Here is a 22,741-nt window from a genome sequence, read left to right as displayed (position 1 = left end):
AATCAGACAGATTGCTTAACTTGCTGCTGTCCAATTACGCGTACATATTTTATTGCTGCAGATAATTAAGGTAGGTAATACAATGCTGAAGGTTAGATGTATAGTACGATTACATATGTACAACACGTGGTCATTTCAGTCAGACAAACGTTTAAAATGGAAAACCAGCTTTCCGTTTTTACCGGCAATTTCCATAGCACGTCTTAGTCGAAGTACTACACTGCCATCTATTGGACAAGTCAGGTTACTGAATCGTGAAATGTGTCTGTACTAAAATGGATAATATCTTCAGTCATGTTTTCTTTTAGGACCACTACAAGAGGATTATCAGTATGAAGGTTTATCAATAAAAATAATTTATTAAACTAAATATTACAGGGCTCTCCCTGAAAATAAGACGCTCTTAGCTTCCAAAGGCAAGGACACATTCTAGTGATTTTCCAGGAGACTGGACCTAACTAACCTGGGGCCTTATTAAAAAAAACAATCAATCAATTCATGTTGAAGCTCACAAGGTGTGGAGAACAAGAAACACAAGTAAGGGAGAAAGGCAAGGTGCAAAGCATACACAAGCAGTGTAACGACATATCAGTTACAATGTATGATTAAAAATACATCATTTCTCACAGTATGAATAGTGGTCCGTTGCTCCTACTATAGCCTCACGCCTCCAGGGTAATGGGTTCAATCTGCACCCCTGCTGTAATAAACAGTGACATTTTTACAGTAACATACTGTTTAAAATAGTACAATACTGTAGAAAAAATGCTTTCTGGGCAATATTTATGAGAACCTTGTCGATAAAATACTGTAATGTACTGTAATTCTGTACATGAACTGGAAAAAAATAAACTGTAGAATTTACTCAGATTGAATGATGTAACAATTTGCACTCACTTTTTTGGGTTGACTTTATACCCAATTCTAAGAAACATTTTAAATAAATAAAGCTATAGTCTACCCACTGTCACAGTACTATCCTATAAGATTTACTCAAATCAATATTTCAATATTAATATTAATTAATTTTTAATATTAACATTAATTAATATTTCAAATCAATATTTGTACTCACTCGTTTGGGTAAATTGGGATATTACTTTTTATGAGTAAAGTAAACCCAAGTTTAGCAAATAACATACCTAATGTATTTAAAGGGCCCTTTTCAGCATTCAACGTAAAGTGATACCAGGTTTGAAACAAGGGTCTTTGCCAGCATGGCCTGATACAGTTTTCTGTCCCTTTGGGAGTAAAGGTCTTTGCTCAAGAGCTCATTAATATGGCTATTCTGCCAAGACTGGGCTTTTCTGCAGCTGTGGTATATTTCACCCACCGTCATGAAGGAAACTCTCCCAAATACTGATCTTGCAAGATGTTCTCTGTTGAGATAAAAAAAAAAATGGAATAGCTGTGATTGCTCATGTAATGCTTTTTTGGGGTGATGTATTTGTTAATGTAAGGCCATTTTGATTACCCACACTTGGCCTTGTAGCCTTATATTTGCAGAAAAGAGCCTGAGCTGTATGTATATGTATATTTGCATAGCATGACATGGTACTGCCTTTGATTTAGTAGATTTTTAATTCACTGTTATGATGTTGAATAGGACAAGTGCATAAATCCCCAAATATATTGGCTACCACAGCTAAAACGGATCTTGGTGGGGTGTGTTGGTTCGTGCTCCATGGAGTGATCTTAGGTGGGAGGCTAAGATTGGATGTACATAGAATAAAAAACCTCAATGTCTTCTAACATCCCCACCATAAGAAAACACATTAAGTCCTGCTCATACTAATTCTGGTATCTAAACCATCAGCTTTTCAGGACTCTTTGGCAATTATACATCTCAAAACACACAAAGCCAACTGATACAGAGCAATCAGTTTAAACAACCAAAGGAATCCTGAAGTAAAACAAGCAATGATATGTGGTGGAGACTAATATCTGTGGCATTCCATTCTCAACTGCAGTGGGATTCTAAATATTATGTAAACATGGATATCCAAAAATTAAACCTAATTAAAATCGAAATATTAAATGAGCAGAATGATTAAATTTGTTGTTCTATCTGCTCTAGGGAAATGCACTTCTGCGGCCACTAGGGGAGCTCTCACCTTCTCTCAGCTAAATAATGCTGCATAGTCTAACAAGCTTTATAATCTGTGTCAATGAGCAGTGCCTTACCGGAAATGCTTTCCCTGGGAATTATTGTAAACATGTATTACGTATTATAGGAGAAATACTTGTAAATGAATTAGATTTATTAACTGGCTCCTGAAATTAGGAATTGTAAATGAACTGACCTTAATGAGTATTAATTAAATTAATTCAGAGTCACTGCAGTTCATTCCACATGAAAAGTTACGACTTAAGCTAAATCCGCTTAAATCATTTAGAGCATAGTCATAGTGATCAATGAAACACCTATACACACACACACACACACACATATCCTTATGGGGACCGCTCATTCATTTCTATGGGAAAATTGCTAATGCTAACTTAACCCCTACTCAGCCCTAACCATAAGCATACAGTAAGTAGGCAACCAAAATACAAGAGTTTTTGCATTTTTAGTTTTTTCATTGCAGTCACGGATTTTTATAAAATAGAGTTTTCCCTTATAGGGACCAGGACCAGCTACACCTGTACTATTACACAGGCTACATGTGAAGAATGCGAGACAAAAAAGAAGAGCATTTAGACAGCCAGAGAATGTTAACTGCCAGTTTAATTATATTTATTACAGAGCTTATTGAATTGTTCAGTGAAATAAATCCATCCATCCATCATCCATCCATCTAGCAAACGGGCTGGTAGCCTCTCCTCAGCAGCATATGGCACAAGGTTGGTGCTCACCCTGGACGGGAGGCCAACTCAAATGTAATAGTGAATACTGAAAATAGGACAGTGGTGCAAACAGGAGAGATGATTATTTATTAATTTGTTTGTAATTTGATTAATTAATCACTTAATTCACGTTCCACAGCCACTTGTCCCATGTAGGGTTACAGGTCTCTGGAATATATACCTGAAAATAATGGGCGCAATGCAAGGAGGAACCCAGGAGGGGGTGGCAAACCCATCGCATGGCAGGGAATAACCCAGATGGGGACACCAGCCCTTTAGGAGGGCAGGGAATAAGCAGGGGGCGGTGCCAACCTATCACAGGGCAGGGAAAAAGCCAGGAGGGGGGTGCCAACCTATCACAGGGCAGAGAATCTCCCAGGAGGGGCGGCAGTCCATCACAAGGCATGGCAGTTCATTAGATCACAAAAACCTGCTTTGTCAGTTAGACTGCGAAAGGCATTCCTAAAACTCATTTAAAAATAATGAAAAATATTAGAGTAGCTGGTTGGATACAGAACAACAAATTAGGGTTATGAGCATCTCTCCGGGATCCACCCATCTATCTTCTAACCTCTCATCCTGGTGAGGGCTGTGGGGCCTGGAGCCTATCCCAAACAGGACAGGACACGGGGATGGAGTACACCCTGGACAGGATGCCAGTCATACAGAGGACACATAGACACTAATACAGCCAACTGGACCACATCTACCTCTTCTAAAACATCCATATAGTTTCCTGTCTGTTTCTGACAGCTTTCACCATTTTTCTTTTGCTCCAGTTCTTTGTACTTTTTGAGGTCACAGGTTTTAGTATCAGTACCTTTGCAATCTAGAGGAATGTTACCCTCCAACTATGAATTATTGTTTGTGGTCAAAATCACCCCATTTGTGTTAATTTGCACAAATTATAGTATAAATCGATATATTCCAGATCAATTTTTAAAGTGATTTCAAGAAAGGCCTGAAATATCATTATCGACCATCATGTGACCCCAAAAGCCGTTGGAAAGCCAGTAAGAGGCCCATATGATGCTTAGAGCTGAAAATAGGACAATATGCTGTTTTTGTTAAAAATATCACAGTGCAGTTGTTTTAAAAATAAATCAATGGCTTTGCATGCACAAAATGCTTTGTCTAATAAAAACCTGAAGTATCTGAACTTGAACCAATACTGAGCAAAATATCACCACTTACTTTTATGAATGTACGCATTATCTGTGATGTAGAATAAAACACTATGGCTCAAGAAAACAGTCCATTTCTGTATTTTAACAAGATAAATGTTAAAGTAAGAAAAGATGACAATATTTCAAACTACATTTTAGAACAGCAAAATCAAATATACTGTATACTGATAAAATTGCAAAAATATAAACATCAGTGTATCAAACAAATAACACCAAAATCCAAAGATGAATGAACACTGAACAATAACTAATCACAAACACTGCAAATGCTCTGCACAAGTGTGACAGAATGCAAGAAATGTAGATGTATGTGGTTTGCTAACATAACATACAAGTAGCACAAAGTGTGGTCGTCTTGCATCTGGTGATCCTGTGCGGGGACGTCATTCACAGAAAGCGTACAAAAATGGATGCTGATTTGTAAGTTGGGGCTTTTCTCCTCTATATGTGAAGAACCCCTGTTCAAACAGATGCAATTAACAGGAAACTTCTTCTAACTTAAGGTGTGAACTGCTTCATCTGAGAAAACTAGACTTAGGAAACAGGGAGCATCAGCGACAAGTCAATGACTGACATCTCATACAGCCATATTGCAAACTAATACACACATAATGAGGATACAACATGAAACGGTCTGGGGGAGGGGGAAACATTTCCACATGTAGGGGGATAGAGGCATTTAATTATTTACAGAAAATTCCGTGTAGCCAGTGTAGGAACCTGAGGTCAGTTTAACACAGATCACTGTCCGTGGTGCTGAAATCTCTACTTGATCGGCTGGTGCTGAATGAATAGGACGGCTGGCCAACATATCTCACTGTGTGATTCCACTGACTGGTACCTTCTAATGCATGGGATTTTTAACAATGAGGAAAATAATTTAAAAAAAAGTTATTACAGGAAACAATATTTACATGCCTGTAGCTTTCATCTCTCACGACAGGAAACCCAAAAACTATTACTTTGTCAGGGATCCGGGGCGCGAGAACGAGGCATGGTGCACAGAAAGGGTGGACGATCCACTGGCGGCTCCAAGAACAAAAAGGGGTTTATTAAATAAAACAGAAAACACTACAAACACAGCAAAAACCAAAAGGACCACGAGGGGTCAAAAACTAAAGGGGATAAATAAAGACTGAATAACAAAAACCTAATACACGTTGAACACTGAAAATCTCAAAACCATCAAACAACGACAATCAACAACACACAATCACAATCAATGAACCACTGGGGAACTGAACAGAAGCAGGAACTAAAATACTAAGGGGTAACGAGACTAACACAGGACAGGTGAGGCTAATTAACAAAGACCAGGGAAACAGGGCACAGGTGAAACTAATAAACTCAAAAGGAACTGATAACAGGGAAACTAAGAACTAACCAAGGAAACAGAAACTAACACTGGGGAATTGCAGAAAAGGTAAAGACACAAGCAGGGGCACAAGGAACAAAACCAAATACAACGTCACCAGATACAGGAACTAGAAAAACTCAAATGAAACACTAGGGAGCAAAATACAAAGACAGAGGAGGTGGGACTCAAACACAGGACAGAAGGGTACACACAACTGGATGCTCAACACATTGAGCCATATGACAAGACAGGCAACAGGGGAGAACAAAGACTAACATAAAGAACAGGATGACCAGCGACACCTGCTGGTCAAACGGGGAAGGGACAGAGTGGGACAACAGGAGGGGCTGACCCTGACAGAAATACAGTAAAACCGGTCTAAGTCGACACTCGCGGGACCAGCTTAAAAGTGACGACTTAGAGAATTGACGAGATACACCTAAGTCGACACTTCGGCGACTTATGTCTATCTCGCCGTTTTGCCGACTAGTAAATATAACACCATACCTCTACTACACCGCACTATACACGCGAGACTTAAGCCCAGGGAGCGACTAGTGCGATAGGTGGGGATTCCCCGTTTCTACATCGCCGTGGTGACAAGCAGGCGGCGGGAATGCAGCGATTGGGGTGTCGACTTACAGGTAGGAAAATCCATTCATTTGTGTTGTTCGGGATTTAGGTGACGACTAAGGGAATTTGACGACTTACAAGCGGCGATTTACACAAGGAATTTTAAAGGAAACATCATTAGGAAAAATCGGGACTTTTGCTTGAGCGTCGACTTGTGCACATTGACGAGTTACAAGATGGCGACTTAGACCAGTTTTACTGTACATTCATGTTATATCAAGTATATCACATACTCATTTAAAATCACAAAACACACCTGATTTAATCTCTATATTTTAATTATTTCAATAGTATTGCTTAATTACAGCAGTTAAACATTATCTGTATTACAATGGTACAGAAAAGTTGGGCTTTGGCTTTCCTGAGAGAAGTATGGCCTTGCCAGGATAGATGTCCTGTATGATTTGCGTTCTCTTTCATGCAATTATAGACACGTTTGTATTCATCTTCCTGGAGACCATCCATTCATTTCTGTGGTCAAAACACTTTTTTTAGATTTTTGATTGCAGTCACAGATTTTTTTAAAATTGAGTTTCCCTTTGGGGGACTGAAAAAGCTGGTCTCCACATCGTCAAAATTTCAGGTTTTATTGCATTGTGGGGACATTTGGTCCCCAAAATTTAATATATACATAATGCGCGCGCACACACACACACAAGTTGGTCTTCTTATCTAAATGGGGACTGTCCATTCATTTCTATGGGAAAAACCCTAATCCCAGTCACGACACCCTTAATCCCTACCCACCCCTAACCTTAACCATAAGTAACCAACCCAGATACAAGACTTTTGGCATTTTTACTTTTTTGATTGCATTCACAGATTTTTATAAAACTGACGTTATCCAAATGGGGACCTCAAAAGATGTCCCCAAAAGTAGGGAAATTTCAGGTTTTACTACACTTTGGGGACAGTTTGGTCCTCAAATGTGATCAATGCAAATCCACACACACACACACACACACGTTTGTATTCATTTCTTTGTGTGGACTCTCTATTCGGTTCTACGTGGAAAAACCCGAATCCCAACAATAACAACCTTTACCCCTCCAGCCTAACCTCAACCATAAGTAACTAGAAAAGATACAAGACTTTTGCCCCCCTTACAGCGCCATCCACCTGGCATTTCCCAGCTGGAGGCAAGGCACCGGAGCAGGGCAGTAGTGGGTAAAGTGTCTGATCTCTCCGCAGCTGCCATGGCTTTGCGCGTATAACGTGCATGCTCTGTCCCTCTCTGCAGACGGAGCCCCCACATGCGCAGGTGCAGGTTTGGCATGAAGTGGCTGGCGACCGGCGTGATGTTGCAGACAGGGACAGGATTGTCTCAGTCCGCTCAGCCTCTGCCAAGGCCTTGGCAAGCATGGCCGGCGTCTGCAGCTACATGTGTTGGCACAACCGTTCCGGGTACCGGTGCCCTCAGCGGGGAGGCTTCTGCTCACTCTACCTGGTGGATCCATCGGGTTGCCCCAGGAAGGCACGCTGCCCGACTCCCGGGGTGCACATCCCACGCACTGGTGCTCCTGGCTGCCACTGTAGGAAGTCGTTGGGTCGTTGTATAGGAAGTGGTTGTAGTCTTCCAGGGAGGTTAGTTAAGAATATAAGAGGGGGGAGACAAAAAGCCCTAAGTACTAATAAGTGGGCAGTGTAAAAGGCCTACCCTTTGCTGTCTGTATTTAAATGCTAGGAGCAGTAGAAACAAAATTCATGATTTGAGGCCTTCATTTCATCAGACTCATGATATTATAGGACTAACAGAAATGTGGTTGAGTGACAATGATGGAGAAGAATATAATATGGATGGTTACATGTTGTTCTGTAGGGACCAGATAAGCAAGAAGGGAGGTGGTGTTGCAGAATATGTAAAAGAAAATTTGCAGGCAAGGGAGCTCACAGATAATAATAAACCTAGAGAAGCTACAGCACCCTCCACAATTATTGGCAGGCCTTGTAAATATTTTTAAAAAGGGTTAGAAAAAAATCTACCTTTTACTAAAATAGCTTCATCTAACACCGAAAAAATTAGAAAAATCCAACCTTTCATTGAAATAAATTTTTCGAAGAAAAAAAAATCCATCAAGAAATAATTATTTTTAACAAAAATACTTGAGCCATGATTATTGGCACCCCTGCTTTTAATACTTTGTACAACCTCCCTTTGCCAGGATAACAGCACTGAGTCTTTTATAAGGTTGGAGAATACCAAGCCGGGCATCTGAGTCCATTCCTTTTTAGAGAACCTCTCCAGATCAGCACTCTACTCTTCAGCTCAGTCCATAAGTTTACAGTGGAGTTCAGGTCAGGTGACTGAGATGACCATGGCAGAAGCTTGCTTCTATAGTCAGCTAACTATTTTTGTGTTGATTTGGACATGTGCTTAGGATCGTGGTCCTGCTGGAAGATCCAGTGAAGGCCCAGTTTTAGCTTCTAGTGTCAGTATTGTGTATGAATAAAATGCAAAAAAATATCCCTTTGTCCACTGGTGTCCCCTTGTTGCCCTTACCCTGTTTGTCCCTTTATCCCCTTTCCTGTGAATACTGTTACACTGCAACTCTAGACTGGAGATCATAACAGCATCTTACCTATAGTTTTAAAAGAGATGAGGGATATTATTTAACTTTGCTATTTCAGAAATCTGTATCTGTTGGTGTGTTACTAATATAACACCCATATTCAAAAAAGGGGATAGAAGTAATCCAACAAACTATAGGCACTTGGAAAAGTAATGGAAGCTATAATCCAAGCCAAAATGGTGGACTACTCTTGGTGTGTATGTTGTTGCTGCCATGTCCCACTCTCGCAAATGTTGGGAAGCAATTAAAAAGGCCAGTAGGATGTTGGGTTACATCTCTAGGTGTGTGGAGTTTAGGTCAAGGTAGGTGAAGCTTAAGATTGTACAATTCCTTGGTAAGACCCCACCTAGAATATTGTGTGCAGGTTTTTTCACCTTACCTTAAAAAGGACATTGCTGCCTTTGAAAGGGTTCAACGTAGGGCTACAAGAATGATTCCCGGTCTTAGTGAAATGTCTTATGAGGAGAGGTTAGCTGAGCTGAATCTGTTCAGCCTCGAGCAAAGGAGACTAAGGGGGGACATGATCCAGGTATGTAAGATTCTGATAGGTTTATTTTTTTTCCATTACTGCAATATGTCACTCATGATTATATAACAGAATAGATGAAACCCTGCCTACATCTAGCTTTCTCCCAGGGGATTCACTATCCCAGTGTAATTCAATACAGTCAGTATCTACTGAAATGCTTGATATATTTTCTTTTCCATTGCATTTTTGATGGACATAGAGGACAGTATTTGGCTGAGACAGTATTAGCTTGAAATTTTTATTTTATAATAAATACAGTTTAAATACAGCTCAACCTCATGACAGTGAAAAAGTCTGCAGGCCATTGCAGAGGTCTTGGATGATGTTCTCATCTATGGAGGTCTTTGGTGGCTGTCGTAACCAGTGTCTCTGCCTAGGCCAGTGGTGGGTCTCATATTGAGGTACAGAGAATGGGTCCTTCCGCCTTGCGGATTCCCTCTTTCCCTGAGCAACAGCTTCCCTCCAAGATGATGGGGGGAGTGCGGTGGACAGAACTGGGGCTTCTTCCCTGTCATGCACTTTCTGGACCACTGGCTGAGGCCGGACACACAGATGAAGTTGCATCCTCAATGTTAGGCCTCTGGAGACCAATTTCTTTAGCTGGCCTGTTGCACAGAAACATTTCTCTTTATTGTAAACTGTAAGATGATTACAGCAACTATTCTGCTGTTATTCAATCAGTGAGAATAATTTACATAGTACCGACCAATTTTTTAAACTTCAATTAACATCAGACTGTCTCAAACTCATGTTAAAAAAAGTTCTGAAATACATACGTTTATATACGGGCTGATGATAATATCCACCGCCCCAGCATCCACGTCTCCAGTACAGGTGCCAGCCTGGTTAGAGGGAGGTGATGTGGGTGGAGATTCGTCATCTCCCCAATCAATCACCTCATCCCACTTATTCCAGGCTGCCCAGTACTCATTATCTGTCCAGCTCACGGCTTTTTCCAATCGCCTAGTGCTGAGAGGAGAAACAGGTTTCAGTCAGACAGGTTGCACTACAGCTCACCAGACAACAGTAAAAACCTCTTAAAGAGCAAATACATAAGCCGGTTCTATCTAATAATTGTATTTAATAATAAAACAGTACAATCATCTAAGTTTTATCAATGTAGATGGCCAGAAAATTTTACTGTCACATATATATGTACTTGTTACTGTGGCAGTACACTTGTTAACAATAATGCTAATATACTCACTGCAGCTACAGGATATATATATATATGGGGCATATGGCATACCGAGCATTCTCCGGTATGGTATTAATTCTAGTGGCACCCCCCTCCCCCAGTCAATAAAATGTATTGCTTAATGCCAACAAAGGGAAGGGTGAGTGCACTTGACCTTCTGAACATGATAACTGGTATTTGTTGCATCTTTTTATCACTTCACATAATGTCAAATGTTTAAATGCAGTTTTGGGTGTTTTTAGAAATCCATATTGCTCCCTCTCACGAGAGAGTAAAAACCAGTACAGTATCTCTGTTTGGACCAGTGGTGGGTCTCGTACTCAGGCACAGAGAATGTGTCCTTCCACCCTGTGAATTCCCTCATTCCCTGAGCGACAGGTTCCTTCCACGCTGATGGGGTGACGGTGGTTTCCAGAACTGGGGCTTCTTGTTCCCTGTCATGCACTTGGCTTTGCTGGACCAATTGCTGAGGCTAAGAATGAAGTCGTATCCTCACCGTTAAGCCTCTGGACAGCAGTTTCTTTTGCTGACCTGTTACATAGAAACACTTCTCTTTATAGTAAACTGCAAGATGATTACAGCAACCATTCTGCTGTTATTCAGTCAGTGAGAATCATTTACATAGTACCATACAATTTTCAATCTACATCAGACTCATGGTTCAAATTATGGGAGGTACTGTACCCCCCGATCAAGACCCAGACCCCCCCAAAGAGACAAAAATAGCAGTTTTGGGGGGGGTTTTAACATTTTTCTTTTGCTGTAAAAAAAAAAAAAAAAGATAACCTCACCTTGTAGGAAAAGTTTATGTAAAACAATTTCAGACACCCCTAATGTGGACCGTACCATTTTAACCACCTCGGCGCTAGAAGCAGCCAGTCGGTTGCGTCATTCATTCTCATTGAGTGACCTGTTCATTGTGTTCGTCTGTCATAGTACTGTTTGTCGTGCATTGGTAAATGTGAGTAGCCAGCAGAAGTCTAGCCTGTTGAAAATGTGTTATTTTACAACCTTCATTTATTCGTTTAAGTGTTTCATCTACTAATGCAAGCTGACGTCTTTATAAGTTGAATTACTTACCATTGTCCTTCTGAGGCAGATGTTCTGGCGAGTTGAGCTACTTTGTCCAGGTAATCTACTGTAGTGCTAATTGATAGCCTTAATCATAGCTTACCTCGACAAAGTAGCTCAACTCGACAGAACACCGGTACAGTCAACTTTAGTTACATTAACTAGCAAGATGAGCTAAGTTCTCTATTTAAACCAGGCTTATTTGGTGAGGGAAAATCGATCATGGTCATTTTCCAAGGAGATGAACTCCATATGTTTTCGTTCTCATTTTATCACGAATAAATTGTGCCATTCTGAAATTAATTTGCCACTTAGCCTGTGTGGTTTGTTATTAGGCTAATATTAACGCATAAGAATGTCTAACGTCATGCTCTGAAAAAACATTACTATAAGTGACACCTATAGGGGCAACGTAAAAAAAACTAGCTAACAAATAATAAGCCCTATTATTTGAATTTTAGTGGTATTGATTCTGTATTCCACAATTTCATATATATAGACATTTTAGAAGCTTCATCTGATAGCCCAGATACTGTTTTGTTAAATATAGATTAGATTTTATTCACAGACACACTATGAGGAAAAGGAAAGATGGAGACATCAGACACTCTTTTGGTGGTAAAAGAAGAGTAAGTAGGAAATATTAGTGTTAAGAGCTACAGAACATTACACTAAAAGTATAGGTTACTTAACCCTCAATGGTTCCTTGGGGTGCGTTCTGCACCCCCTGCCCATTTCTATGGCTACTACCATGTTGTTATTAAAATTACAGCAGTTATCCTCTAGGACATTGTAAGTGCACCAGTTTTACATACGGTCATGCAGAAAATGATAGAAAAAGTGTTGACGTCAATTATCGCTGGCATACTTTCTTCGGGGGTGCAAAATGCACCCCAAAAAAACCTTAATTTATGACAGATGTCTGTGGAGATTTTCAGTTATCCAGGTCATGGTTATCCTAAAAAAGGGTTATGCAATAGCAACTGGACTTTGTTTTTCATAGAAGAAGTGTTGCACTCCATCCAGAGTGCTTTCTCAATTCTGACTGACTGGTTGGCATAGCAGGTTGATGAACCCTGTAGAATCCTCAAGTCGTTAGCACTAGATGGTCACCTGTGGGTTGTTGTTGTTCCCCCTGGCTTTCATGTGTTTCACTGATACCACCTGAGGCTGAGCGTGAACGACTGTGGAAGAGTCTGGGCAAAGTTGAAAGAACTGCATTGTAGGTAGGTGATAGACGTCTTAGGCCACCTCCTCTGTTCAACGACGGTCGTTCATTTGAAGCAGTTGTCCTCCCGGTCCACCTACAATGCAGTTCTTTCAACTTTGCCAAGACGCTTCCAAAGTCGTTCACGCTCGGCCTCAGGTGGTATCAGTGAAACACATGAAAGCCAGGAGGAACAACAACAACCCACAGGTGACCATCTAGTGCTAACAACTTGAGGATTCCACAGGGTTCATCAACCTGCTATGCCAGTCAGTCAGAATTGAGAAAGCACTCTGGATGGAGTGCAAAACGTCTTCTATGAAAAACAAAGTCCAGTTGCTATTACATAACCCTTTTTAGGGTTAATTTATGAGATTGATATGATCGACAAATTCAGTTAATTAGTGATAATTGCTACTATAATTTTTTATGTTATTATATTCTAGAACATTTTCGGATATTAAAAAAAGTCAGCCATTTTGTTTTGTTTACATTTCAACTGTTAGAAAAGATATAACACCATGGCTAGGTATTCCACAGCTGAAGCTCTTCGACACATTCTGCAAGAGGATACAGTCGGAATGTGCATTATATGACCAGTCCAACTCTGCTGCCCCCCCCCACTGCCGCAACCCCTTTAACTGCACTATCTCACTGCGTAAGCTGTGCAAGCATCATTCAGTTAACTAATAAATGTATCTTAACTTTAGTTAATTGAATTTGAGCTTGGTACCATTGAATTATATATGCCAATGGATAGGGGTGCAACTTGAACCCCAAGGACCTGGAACGTAACTTTCTGACAAGGACCCATTGAGGGTTAATGTGTATGAAGGAAAGTGGTGGTCAGCAGAAGGCAGGAGAGGCACAGGAGCAGGGAGATGGCAGGATCAGGACAGTGTGCAGGCAGCAGGGAGATGGCAGGATGAGGACAGTGAGCAGGCAGCAGGGAGATGGCAGGATCAGGACAGTGAGCAGGTAGCAGGGAGATGGCAGGATCAGGACAGTGTGCAGGCAGCAGGGAGATGGCAGGATCAGGACAGTGAGCAGGTAGCAGGGAGATGGCAGGATCAGGACAGTGTGCAGGCAGCAGGGAGATGGCAGGATCAGGACAGTGAGCAGGCAGCAGGGAGATGGCAGGATCAGGACAGTGAGCAGGTAGCAGGGAGATGGCAGGATCAGGACAGTGTGCAGGCAGCAGGGAGATGGCAGGATGAGGACAGTGAGCAGGCAGCAGGGAGATGGCAGGATGAGGACAGTGAGCAGGCAGCAGGGAGATGGCAGGATCAGGACAATGAGCAGGCAGCAGGGAGATGGCAGGATGAGGACAGTGTGCAGGCAGCAGGGAGATGGCAGGATGAGGACAGTGTGCAGGCAGCAGGGAGATGGCAGGATGAGGACAGTGAGCAGGCAGCAGGGAGATGGCAGGATCAGGACAGTGAGCAGGCAGCAGGGAGATGGCAGGATCAGGACAATGAGCAGGCAGCAGGGAGATGGCAGGATCAGGACAATGAGCAGGCAGCAGGGAGATGGCAGGATCAGGACAGTGAGCAGGTAGCAGGGAGATGGCAGGATCAGGACAGTGTGCAGGCAGCAGGGAGATGGCAGGATGAGGACAGTGAGCAGGCAGCAGGGAGATGGCAGGATGAGGACAGTGTGCAGGCAGCAGGGAGATGGCAGGATCAGGACAGTGAGCAGGCAGCAGGGAGATGGCAGGATGAGGACAGTGTGCAGGCAGCAGGGAGATGGCAGGATGAGGACAGTGTGCAGGCAGCAGGGAGATGGCAGGATCAGGACAATGAGCAGGCAGCAGGGAGATGGCAGGATCAGGACAGTGAGCAGGCAGCAGGGAGATGGCAGGATGAGGACAGTGTGCAGGCAGCAGGGAGATGGCAGGATGAGGACAGTGTGCAGGCAGCAGGGAGATGGCAGGATAAGGACAGTGAGCAGGCAGCAGGGAGATGGCAGGATGAGGACAGTGAGCAGGCAGCAGGGAGATGGCAGGATCAGGACAGTGAGCAGGCAGCAGGGAGATGGCAGGATCAGGACAGTGAGCAGGCAGCAGGGAGATGGCAGGATGAGGACAGTGTGCAGGCAGCAGGGAGATGGCAGGATCAGGACAATGAGCAGGCAGCAGGGAGATGGCAGGATCAGGACAGTGTGCAGGCAGCAGGGAGATGGCAGGATCAGGACAATGAGCAGGCAGCAGGGAGATGGCAGGATCAGGACAGTGAGCAGGCAGCAGGGAGATGGCAGGATGAGGACAGTGTGCAGGCAGCAGGGAGATGGCAGGATAAGGACAGTGAGCAGGCAGCAGGGAGATGGCAGGATGAGGACAGTGAGCAGGCAGCAGGGAGATGGCAGGATCAGGACAGTGAGCAGGCAGCAGGGAGATGGCAGGATCAGGACAGTGAGCAGGCAGCAGGGAGATGGCAGGATGAGGACAGTGTGCAGGCAGCAGGGAGATGGCAGGATCAGGACAGCGCACAGGACCAAGAGGTGAGTTAGAAATTAGGCTGTACTTTACTACCATTATCTACTGTATCATCAATGCAGATATTAGCCTAATAGACAAATATTCATTTCTGAAGGCTGTTGGAGCTGCGGGGACTGAGAGGGCAGGAATTACACCAGACTGCTGGACCGGACCAGGCTGTTTGTATATGTATAGGCCTTTTACTTTTATTAGTATACTACTTCTAGGATAATTCCTGAGAGTTAGCAAAACCAAATTCTTTTGGATAGGGATAAGGATAATGAGATCTTCTGTATTGATTCTCATTTTGTCGCATGTCCAGACTAGAGGTCGACCGATATATCGGCCGGCCGATATATCGGGCCGATATTTAGCATTTTTTAATGTATCCGCATCGGCCGATATCCGAGTGCACTACGCCGATTTTCAGACAGGCACGTCTGCGGGCAGCCCAGTGTTATTGTTGCTGTGGAACACGTGACCCATGCTGCCTTGTGCAGGACCACAGCCAGAAGTTTTGGAAGAGTCCTGGGATAAAAGGCTTAAATTCTGATCTTTCAATGACCTGTTTATTTAAGTAGTTTGCTATGAAATGTTGCTTTAAAAGAAAACGCGAATTACGCTATTGGGAACTGGGGTAATGATAATGAGCCTTCAACCAACTGTAGCTTACAGGTAACATTAAGGATCATTGATTCTAATAGAGTTCGTTTTGTGCGCTTATTGGTGGGCTCACAGACGTTTTTTAATCGTTAAAAATCATTTTATTTGTTAACATTTTAATTATTACCATATCAGCCCGATGTTATCAGTTATGTTTTTTTTCTTGTGTCGGAGAGTTTCACTCTGTGAGTGTGTGGGGCGGAGCAGGCAGCTCTCAAATACTGCAGCGTGTGTGAGAGTTGCGTTACTCTGCCCTGATCACAGACAGCGCCGTCCTCGGGAGATACAGAGCTGCTAAGAACAATGCATGGCGGAGAAAAGTGTTTGTTCGAAAGCCTGGTTACCATTTACTTGAGCTGATGCTGACAATGGTCCTTCTGTGCAACTTTTTTTCATTTGAGACCGGAGATTCAAACAATTTGTCAGACGTCTAGATAAAAAGTGCATGACTTTGCGCAGTTAGTTTCCTCATTAAACATGTCTGTCCTTTATACGGGCTTATACGTAGACAACGTCACAATCACTAGGGGCTTATGTTGTCCTTGCATACAAGGCTGTGCAATACGACAGTTATTTTATTTTATTTTCCGGGATCACTAGATTCTGATTGTGAATTTGGCTTTAAGCTATCTGTCTGCTAACAACAGAAACAACATGTTAGTGTACACTACTCATCATACCATGATGCACTTAGTGTTTTTTTTTTCTTCAAAATGTATTAGAGTGTAATTGTTTTAATGTGCATGGAATACTGGAATTGTAGAATGAATTGAAGATGAAGGTACTATAATAAAAATTCTAACCTTGCATTTATTCTTCTGTTTTAGTAATTGCTGTCTGATGGCTGAACAAAAATCTAATCCTGTATGGCAGCATTTCACAAAGCCAACACCAGGAAAAGCCAGGTGCAATATCTGCAGCAGACTGGTGAGCTTGGGAGCTGAAGAATGAGTTTGCTGCTAAAGAGATTCTGATGCTGCTATCTTTATTGTTTATAAGTTTAAGTTGTTTATAAGTTGTATTGTGTTTTTGTTATTTAAGTTTATATTTAAATTTACACAAGTCAGTATTCAGTAAATGCTAAGTTGAGAAATTTTGTGTATCGTTTGTTATTATTAATGTGATATTTTATCATGCAAATAGAGGGGAAAACGTCCAATTTTCGGCCAAAAAATATCGGCAGCATATATCGGCCATCGGCTGACCCTGACTCCTAAATATCGTCATCGGCATCGGCTATTGAAAAACCCATATCGGTCGACCTCTACTATCAACCTTTGCAGGCTTGAGACAGGTTCGTTGGCAAGTGACGATGTTGCCACTAGTACTGAAAAGTCTCTCTGACGGCGAGCTTGTCGCAGGAATACACAGGTTTTTGCGGGCAAGTCTGGCGAGATGAGGAAAGCTTAGTTTGTGTACTTTCCACCATGCAAGTGGATCCTCCTCTTTGTCTATTGGAGGTGTTAGCAGGTAAGTGTTTAGCTCTGCTTCCAAAGCATCCTTTAGGGTCAGAGAGGAATCACCCTTTGCTTCAGTTTCTCTCTGTTTAAAGAAGCTTCCCAATGACTTCTTTGCTTTCTTTGCCTGGGGTGCACTGGTAACGTTGGGCTCCACGTCAGTGCTGCAGCTTGATTTCTCCTGGCATTCCATCATCTGTGATACCACTCTGGCCTTAACTTGGGTCTTCTTGTCTGCACTGATGAAGTCTATCTTGAACCGGGGGTCCAAAAAATATGCCATATCTAGCAGCTTCTGAGTATCATCATCTTCGTATTTCTCATTGAGGTAGTCCAGCATCTTCATCTTTATGTTCTTGGTCAGGTCTGTGTCTTCCTCTCGCATTTCCAGTAGTGAAGTGTTGAAGAGCTGAAGAACTGGCTTTACAAAGGAGACACTGACGTATTCATCGCCTGAAAGTGCATCAGTGAAATCCAGCATTGGGCCCAGTGACTTGCTTACAGACTCCAGCACATCTATATCTTGCCAGGTTGGAATTAGATGCCGCAGCTTCTTGTCTGCAGACAGGACCTGAGTTAAAGCCTGCTGCTGCTCTAATATCCTGCTGATCATCATCTGTCTGGAACCCCATCTTGTTTGGCATTCTGAGATGAGACAATGTGATGGTAGATTGAGTTCCTTCTGGACTTTTGCCAGGGCATCGCTGGCCTTCCAGCTGTGAGAGAAGTGGCTCACCAGCTTCTTGCAGACTCCTGTAGCACGATCATTGCGGCCATCCTTTTTCACTGCATTTTCTAAGCGGAGAAAACAAACAAAACATTGCGAACTTTAATTATTGAAGCACACTGTTTTATTTCAAACAATAAATGAAGAGCTCTTTTCCAAAACGCGATAAACGCCAATAATAATTTCCTTGTTTAAAATGTACTGCAAGATGCAGTTTCTTTCCAAACCCCAATAAGCACCGAACTTAATTTTAGCCTAGTGAACGTTCTCGCAATCCAACGTGGCTGCGCTCCTAACAGATGTTTGTTCATTAGGCTATAATTCCTCAAAATAAGTAAAAAAATCTTATTCTCTCTCTCTCTCTCTCTCTCTCTCTCTCTCTCTCTCTCTCTCTCTCTCTCTCTAAGTTTTCGGTGCTGATGCAGGACGCGTTCATGTACACGGCCCCTAAAAGCTGTGACAAAGAACCAGCAAAAGTAATGATTAGGAATATGTAAAATATTGCAATGAGACATTTTAATTGTTTATTAATAACTGCGAACATGAAAAATAAAAGACAAAAGACTTTTAAAAAAAGACAACCATCAATTTTTGGGAAAAATGGATGGATTTATAGCGTTTTGAAAAGAAAAAAAATTTACTTTGAATTTTTCAACAACAATATAGTTGTTTGATTTAATAATCATTATTCAACATGTTCAGACTAAGCAAAAAACATTTTAACAGGATAAATTGAATATTCACAAAATGTGTGGGTCTAGGTAAAACAATTAATTTCCCTGAAAACTATTGAAATGGAGTTATCGCATTTTGGAAAAGAGCTCCTCAAATGTGCTCATAAAACTATTTTTTGTTTAAAATTAAATGTTTAGTGTCTGTATTTTTTCTTACGTTTTAAAGCTCTACGTACACACATGCAACAAATTCATTTTACAAGTTTTGTCAGGTTCAGGACAGGTTATTAAGTAAAACAGCTGAGTAAAAATGTATTTTTATTTTGGATAAAGATCATGGTCATTACTCACCAACTGCAAGATGCAGTCTGTGGCCGAAGCACTGTAGCCTGGTCCACTTGTTCAGATCGGCAGCTTTCACCATGTTCGCTGCATTATCTGTTGTTATACAGACTTGACGTGTCTCATCTAAGCCCCAAGCGGACACCGCTTCTCTCAGGGCCTCTGCGACATTCTCGGCTGTATGACTTTCCGGGAAAAATGCCGTCTGCAAACAGCGACTTTTTAGCTCGAAGTCCTCTGCGATGAAATGGACCGTCAGACTCATGTAGGGCTCCGTTGTCCTGCTGGACCACAAGTCTGTTGTAGTTGCATAGTATTCCACGTGCGACAGTTCTGCTTCAATCTTAGATTTGCATTTTTCATACAGCTCTTTTATCGCAACTTGGGAAAAATATGTGCGGGATGGTATAACATACCGCCTGTCAAGCGTTCGGATCATTTTCTTAAATCCCTCTTTGGCGACGGTATTTAATGGCAACATATCTTTAGCGATATGAAACGTTATTGCGTCTGTTATTTCTTTCTGTCATTGAGAGCCTTTCTGGTAAGGTGTCACACTGGCAAAGGCATCACAAATATTTGTTTGTTTTGGTTGACATCCAGATTTGGCTTTGTATTCATTGTAAAGAGCTTTGTGGTGCCGTTTTAAGTGATCAGACAAATTGGTGGTGTTTCCATGTTTTGTGGCCACAACTTTATGACACTCCATGCAAAGTACCTCTTTTTGGTCAACATCCTCCTTTTTGTAGCCGAAATAGTCCCAAATAGATGATTTCGACTTTCTTTTTGGTACGAAATCATTTTTTTGCGGCGGATCCTCTTCGTCGCGCATTTTTAGCAGTGAATGTTGGCTGTGAGCGGTGAGCAGCGACACAGCGAACCAATCACTGTGCAGGCACGCGGAACGTGCATGTCACCCCAGCAACAAGCCATACAACAAACTCGTGTTTACTGTGTGCTACCGTTCTCTTAATACACAATGGGCTTCTACCCTTCACATCGTATGTTCCGGCGATGTGACCATCGCTCACGCGCACATCGCGATGTCGATGTCAAAACAGAATATCGTTCAGCCCTAGTGCAGAGCTTGGAAGTCTGCGGATGTGTTCCTTTTTAACCCTCTGGAGTCTTGGGGTAGGGGACACACTTTCACTAACTGGGGCATGCTCACACATTTCATTCAATATCATAAACTTAATTCCTGGCAAATAAATTATTTCTTATATATTTGGTTTGGTAACAAACTCATCTTAATCTTAGTGTACTTTAGATTTATGTGAAGTTTGTAATTTGACATTCAAAGTATAGACATTGCAAAATGCACTTTGGAACACTCTGTGGGTGTTTGTTTAATATTATCTTTGAAAGTCTTATTGTACTGTGTTGGCATGATTTGCATAGTGTGGGAATGTTTCAGCCTTATAGATTGTGATTATGTGTTAATGTAAGTAGTACAAGCATAATATTTATTATTCATGTATTTGAGCTGATTTACATTTTGTTTTGGTATGAAAAGGTTATTTTGATACGTCCCCCATGGAGGGGACCACATATTAAACGGATTTTTGGAACAGGGAGCCGGAAGTGGGGCTTGCCCCATCTGCTCCAGGCATCGACCCGGTATTGCAGTGCTTCCGGGAACGGTGCACCTCTACTGCCCCCTGTTGTTGAAAGGCAGAACTGACTGACTGAATGGGTGACTAATAGACTGAGTGCCTCTGGATGGCCAACTAATTAGCCGCATGTGGTGTGAGGGAGGGGCCCTGTCCGTGCGCGGCCCCAATTTTTCTTTTTTTTTAAAGTAAGGTGACACGCTGTCGTTTGTGCGGTGGGCAGCTGTGCTGAGGTAAGGCATGACTTCATCTTTGCCTTTTGAATTTTCCCTCATGTTTGTTTAAATGATTGCTGTTTTTTGAGAGGACAGGAGGACAGGGAGGACGCCGGTGGCTGCGACGCCCCTGGGCATTCTACTCTGCGCGGGGGCGTCACGGAGGCCCGGCTAACGGCGACCCGCTAAGCGGCAGCCCCATATCGACTCGGGTCTCTCTTCGGTCTTCAGGACCGGTATACGTTTCTTCTCTTTTCTGGATTGGAAAAGACAAGAGCAAAAGTGGAAGAGTTGACGAAATGGCGTCGGATGGCGTAGCTTATAGCGGTGGGGCGTAAAGACCTTGCATTCCAGAGCATCCCTGCGCATATGAGAGTCTGCTCCATACATCTCCGTTCAGGTAAGTCAAGTTCCGGTGTGATCACTAGACTCCATTCCTGTGTTTGTCCCTAAAGAGAACAGCCAGGATAGGAAATGCTGGAAACCCATCCCGACTGGAGTCCATCCCTTCCCGGTGACACAGTAACCCGAAAGTGTTTGTGAGTGTGGTTTATGTCAGATTAGGAGAGCTGAAATGAACCTTTTGTTGGATGATAGTCGGCGACCAAAACAAGAGCTAGATCACAGAAAAGTGTTTCAAAAGCGACAGCGTCAAAGTGAAATGCAACGCTGGATGGAAGTTTTCTAGTCCTGATGAAGGATGTAGAATCGGAATCCAGATATGTTTCCATACAAGGAATTTGCCTTGGTGGTGCTTTTACATGACATTACAAAGAACATAAGAACATAAGAAATTTACAAACGAGAGGAGGGCATTTGGCCCATCAAGCTCGTTTGGGGAGAACTTAACTAATAGCTCAGAGTTGTTAAAATTTTATCTAGCTCTGATTTAAAGGAACCCAGGGTTTTAGCTTCTGCTACACTAGCAGGAAGACTATTCCATACTCTAACTACACGCTGTGTAAAGAAGTGCTTCCTCAAATTTTTCTCCCGCTAATTTCCACTTATGGCCACGAGTTCTAGTATTTAGACTAATATTGAAATAGTCATTTGGCTGAAGAGCATCCAGACCCGTTAGAATCTTATAGACCTGAATCATATCCCCCCTTAGTCTCCTTTGCTCAAGGCTAAACAGATTCAGTTCCGCTAACCTCTCCTCATAAGACATTCCTCTAAGACCAGGAATCATTCTCGTAGCTCTTCGTTGCACCTTTTCTAAGGCAGCAATGTCCTTCTTGAGGTATGGTGACCAAACCTGCACACAGTATTCTAGGTGGTGTCTTACCAAGGAATTATATAAGTGTATCATCACCTCCCTTGACTTAAACTCCACACACCTAGAGATATAACCCAACATTCTGTTGGCCTTTTTTATTGCTTCCCCACACTGGCGAGAGTTACCCACATTTAGCAAAGACATATGCAGAAAGGTAATAAACAATAGACTGGCAATTGGGTAATATGATAATTATATGATAATTAAGTTTATTAATGGTAGTAATGATGGTATTATGATATTTATATATGTGTGTGTACATAGTAATCATTGTAGTATGAATATAAACTATATAAATGGTATAATATTTTAAAGGGCTCTTAAATGGTGCCATTATTAAGTAGCAGCCAAGTCAACTATATGTGCAAGAGTGCAATATGTATACAGAATTTGCAGTATGTGTGCATAATGTGCAAGAGTGCAGAATATAATCATAGAGGAAGTTTATCAGTTGTTCACTGGTTATGCTGGTGGATATTTCACTGCAGCTGACGATTAATTGAACGTCCATTCAGAGACTGGTTTGGTTAATGAGAGAGACTACCTGAGGGGAGAAGCTCTTGGCGTGTCTTGTGGTCTTGGTTCTGATTGCCATGAGTCTTCTCATGGAGGGTAAGGCTTGAAAGATGTGGTGAGCAGGGTGAGATGGGTCCTCAAAGATTTTGTATGCCCGTTTCCTGGTTCTGGTGATGTAAA

General features: G+C 42.2%; 1 pseudogene; it reads left to right on the top strand.

Moving 5' to 3' along the window:
• Nucleotides 1-20,362: 20,362 nt before the first annotated feature.
• LOC140582508 (U2 spliceosomal RNA) lies at nucleotides 20,363-20,595 on the top strand (annotated as a pseudogene).
• The last annotated feature ends 2,146 nt before the right edge of the window (nucleotides 20,596-22,741 follow it).

Source organism: Paramormyrops kingsleyae, chromosome 24 (assembly GCF_048594095.1).
Source record: "Paramormyrops kingsleyae isolate MSU_618 chromosome 24, PKINGS_0.4, whole genome shotgun sequence".
Taxonomy (NCBI): domain Eukaryota; kingdom Metazoa; phylum Chordata; class Actinopteri; order Osteoglossiformes; family Mormyridae; genus Paramormyrops; species Paramormyrops kingsleyae.
Note: the sequence above shows the minus strand (reverse complement) of the source record. Positions and strands in the feature narration are given on the sequence as shown.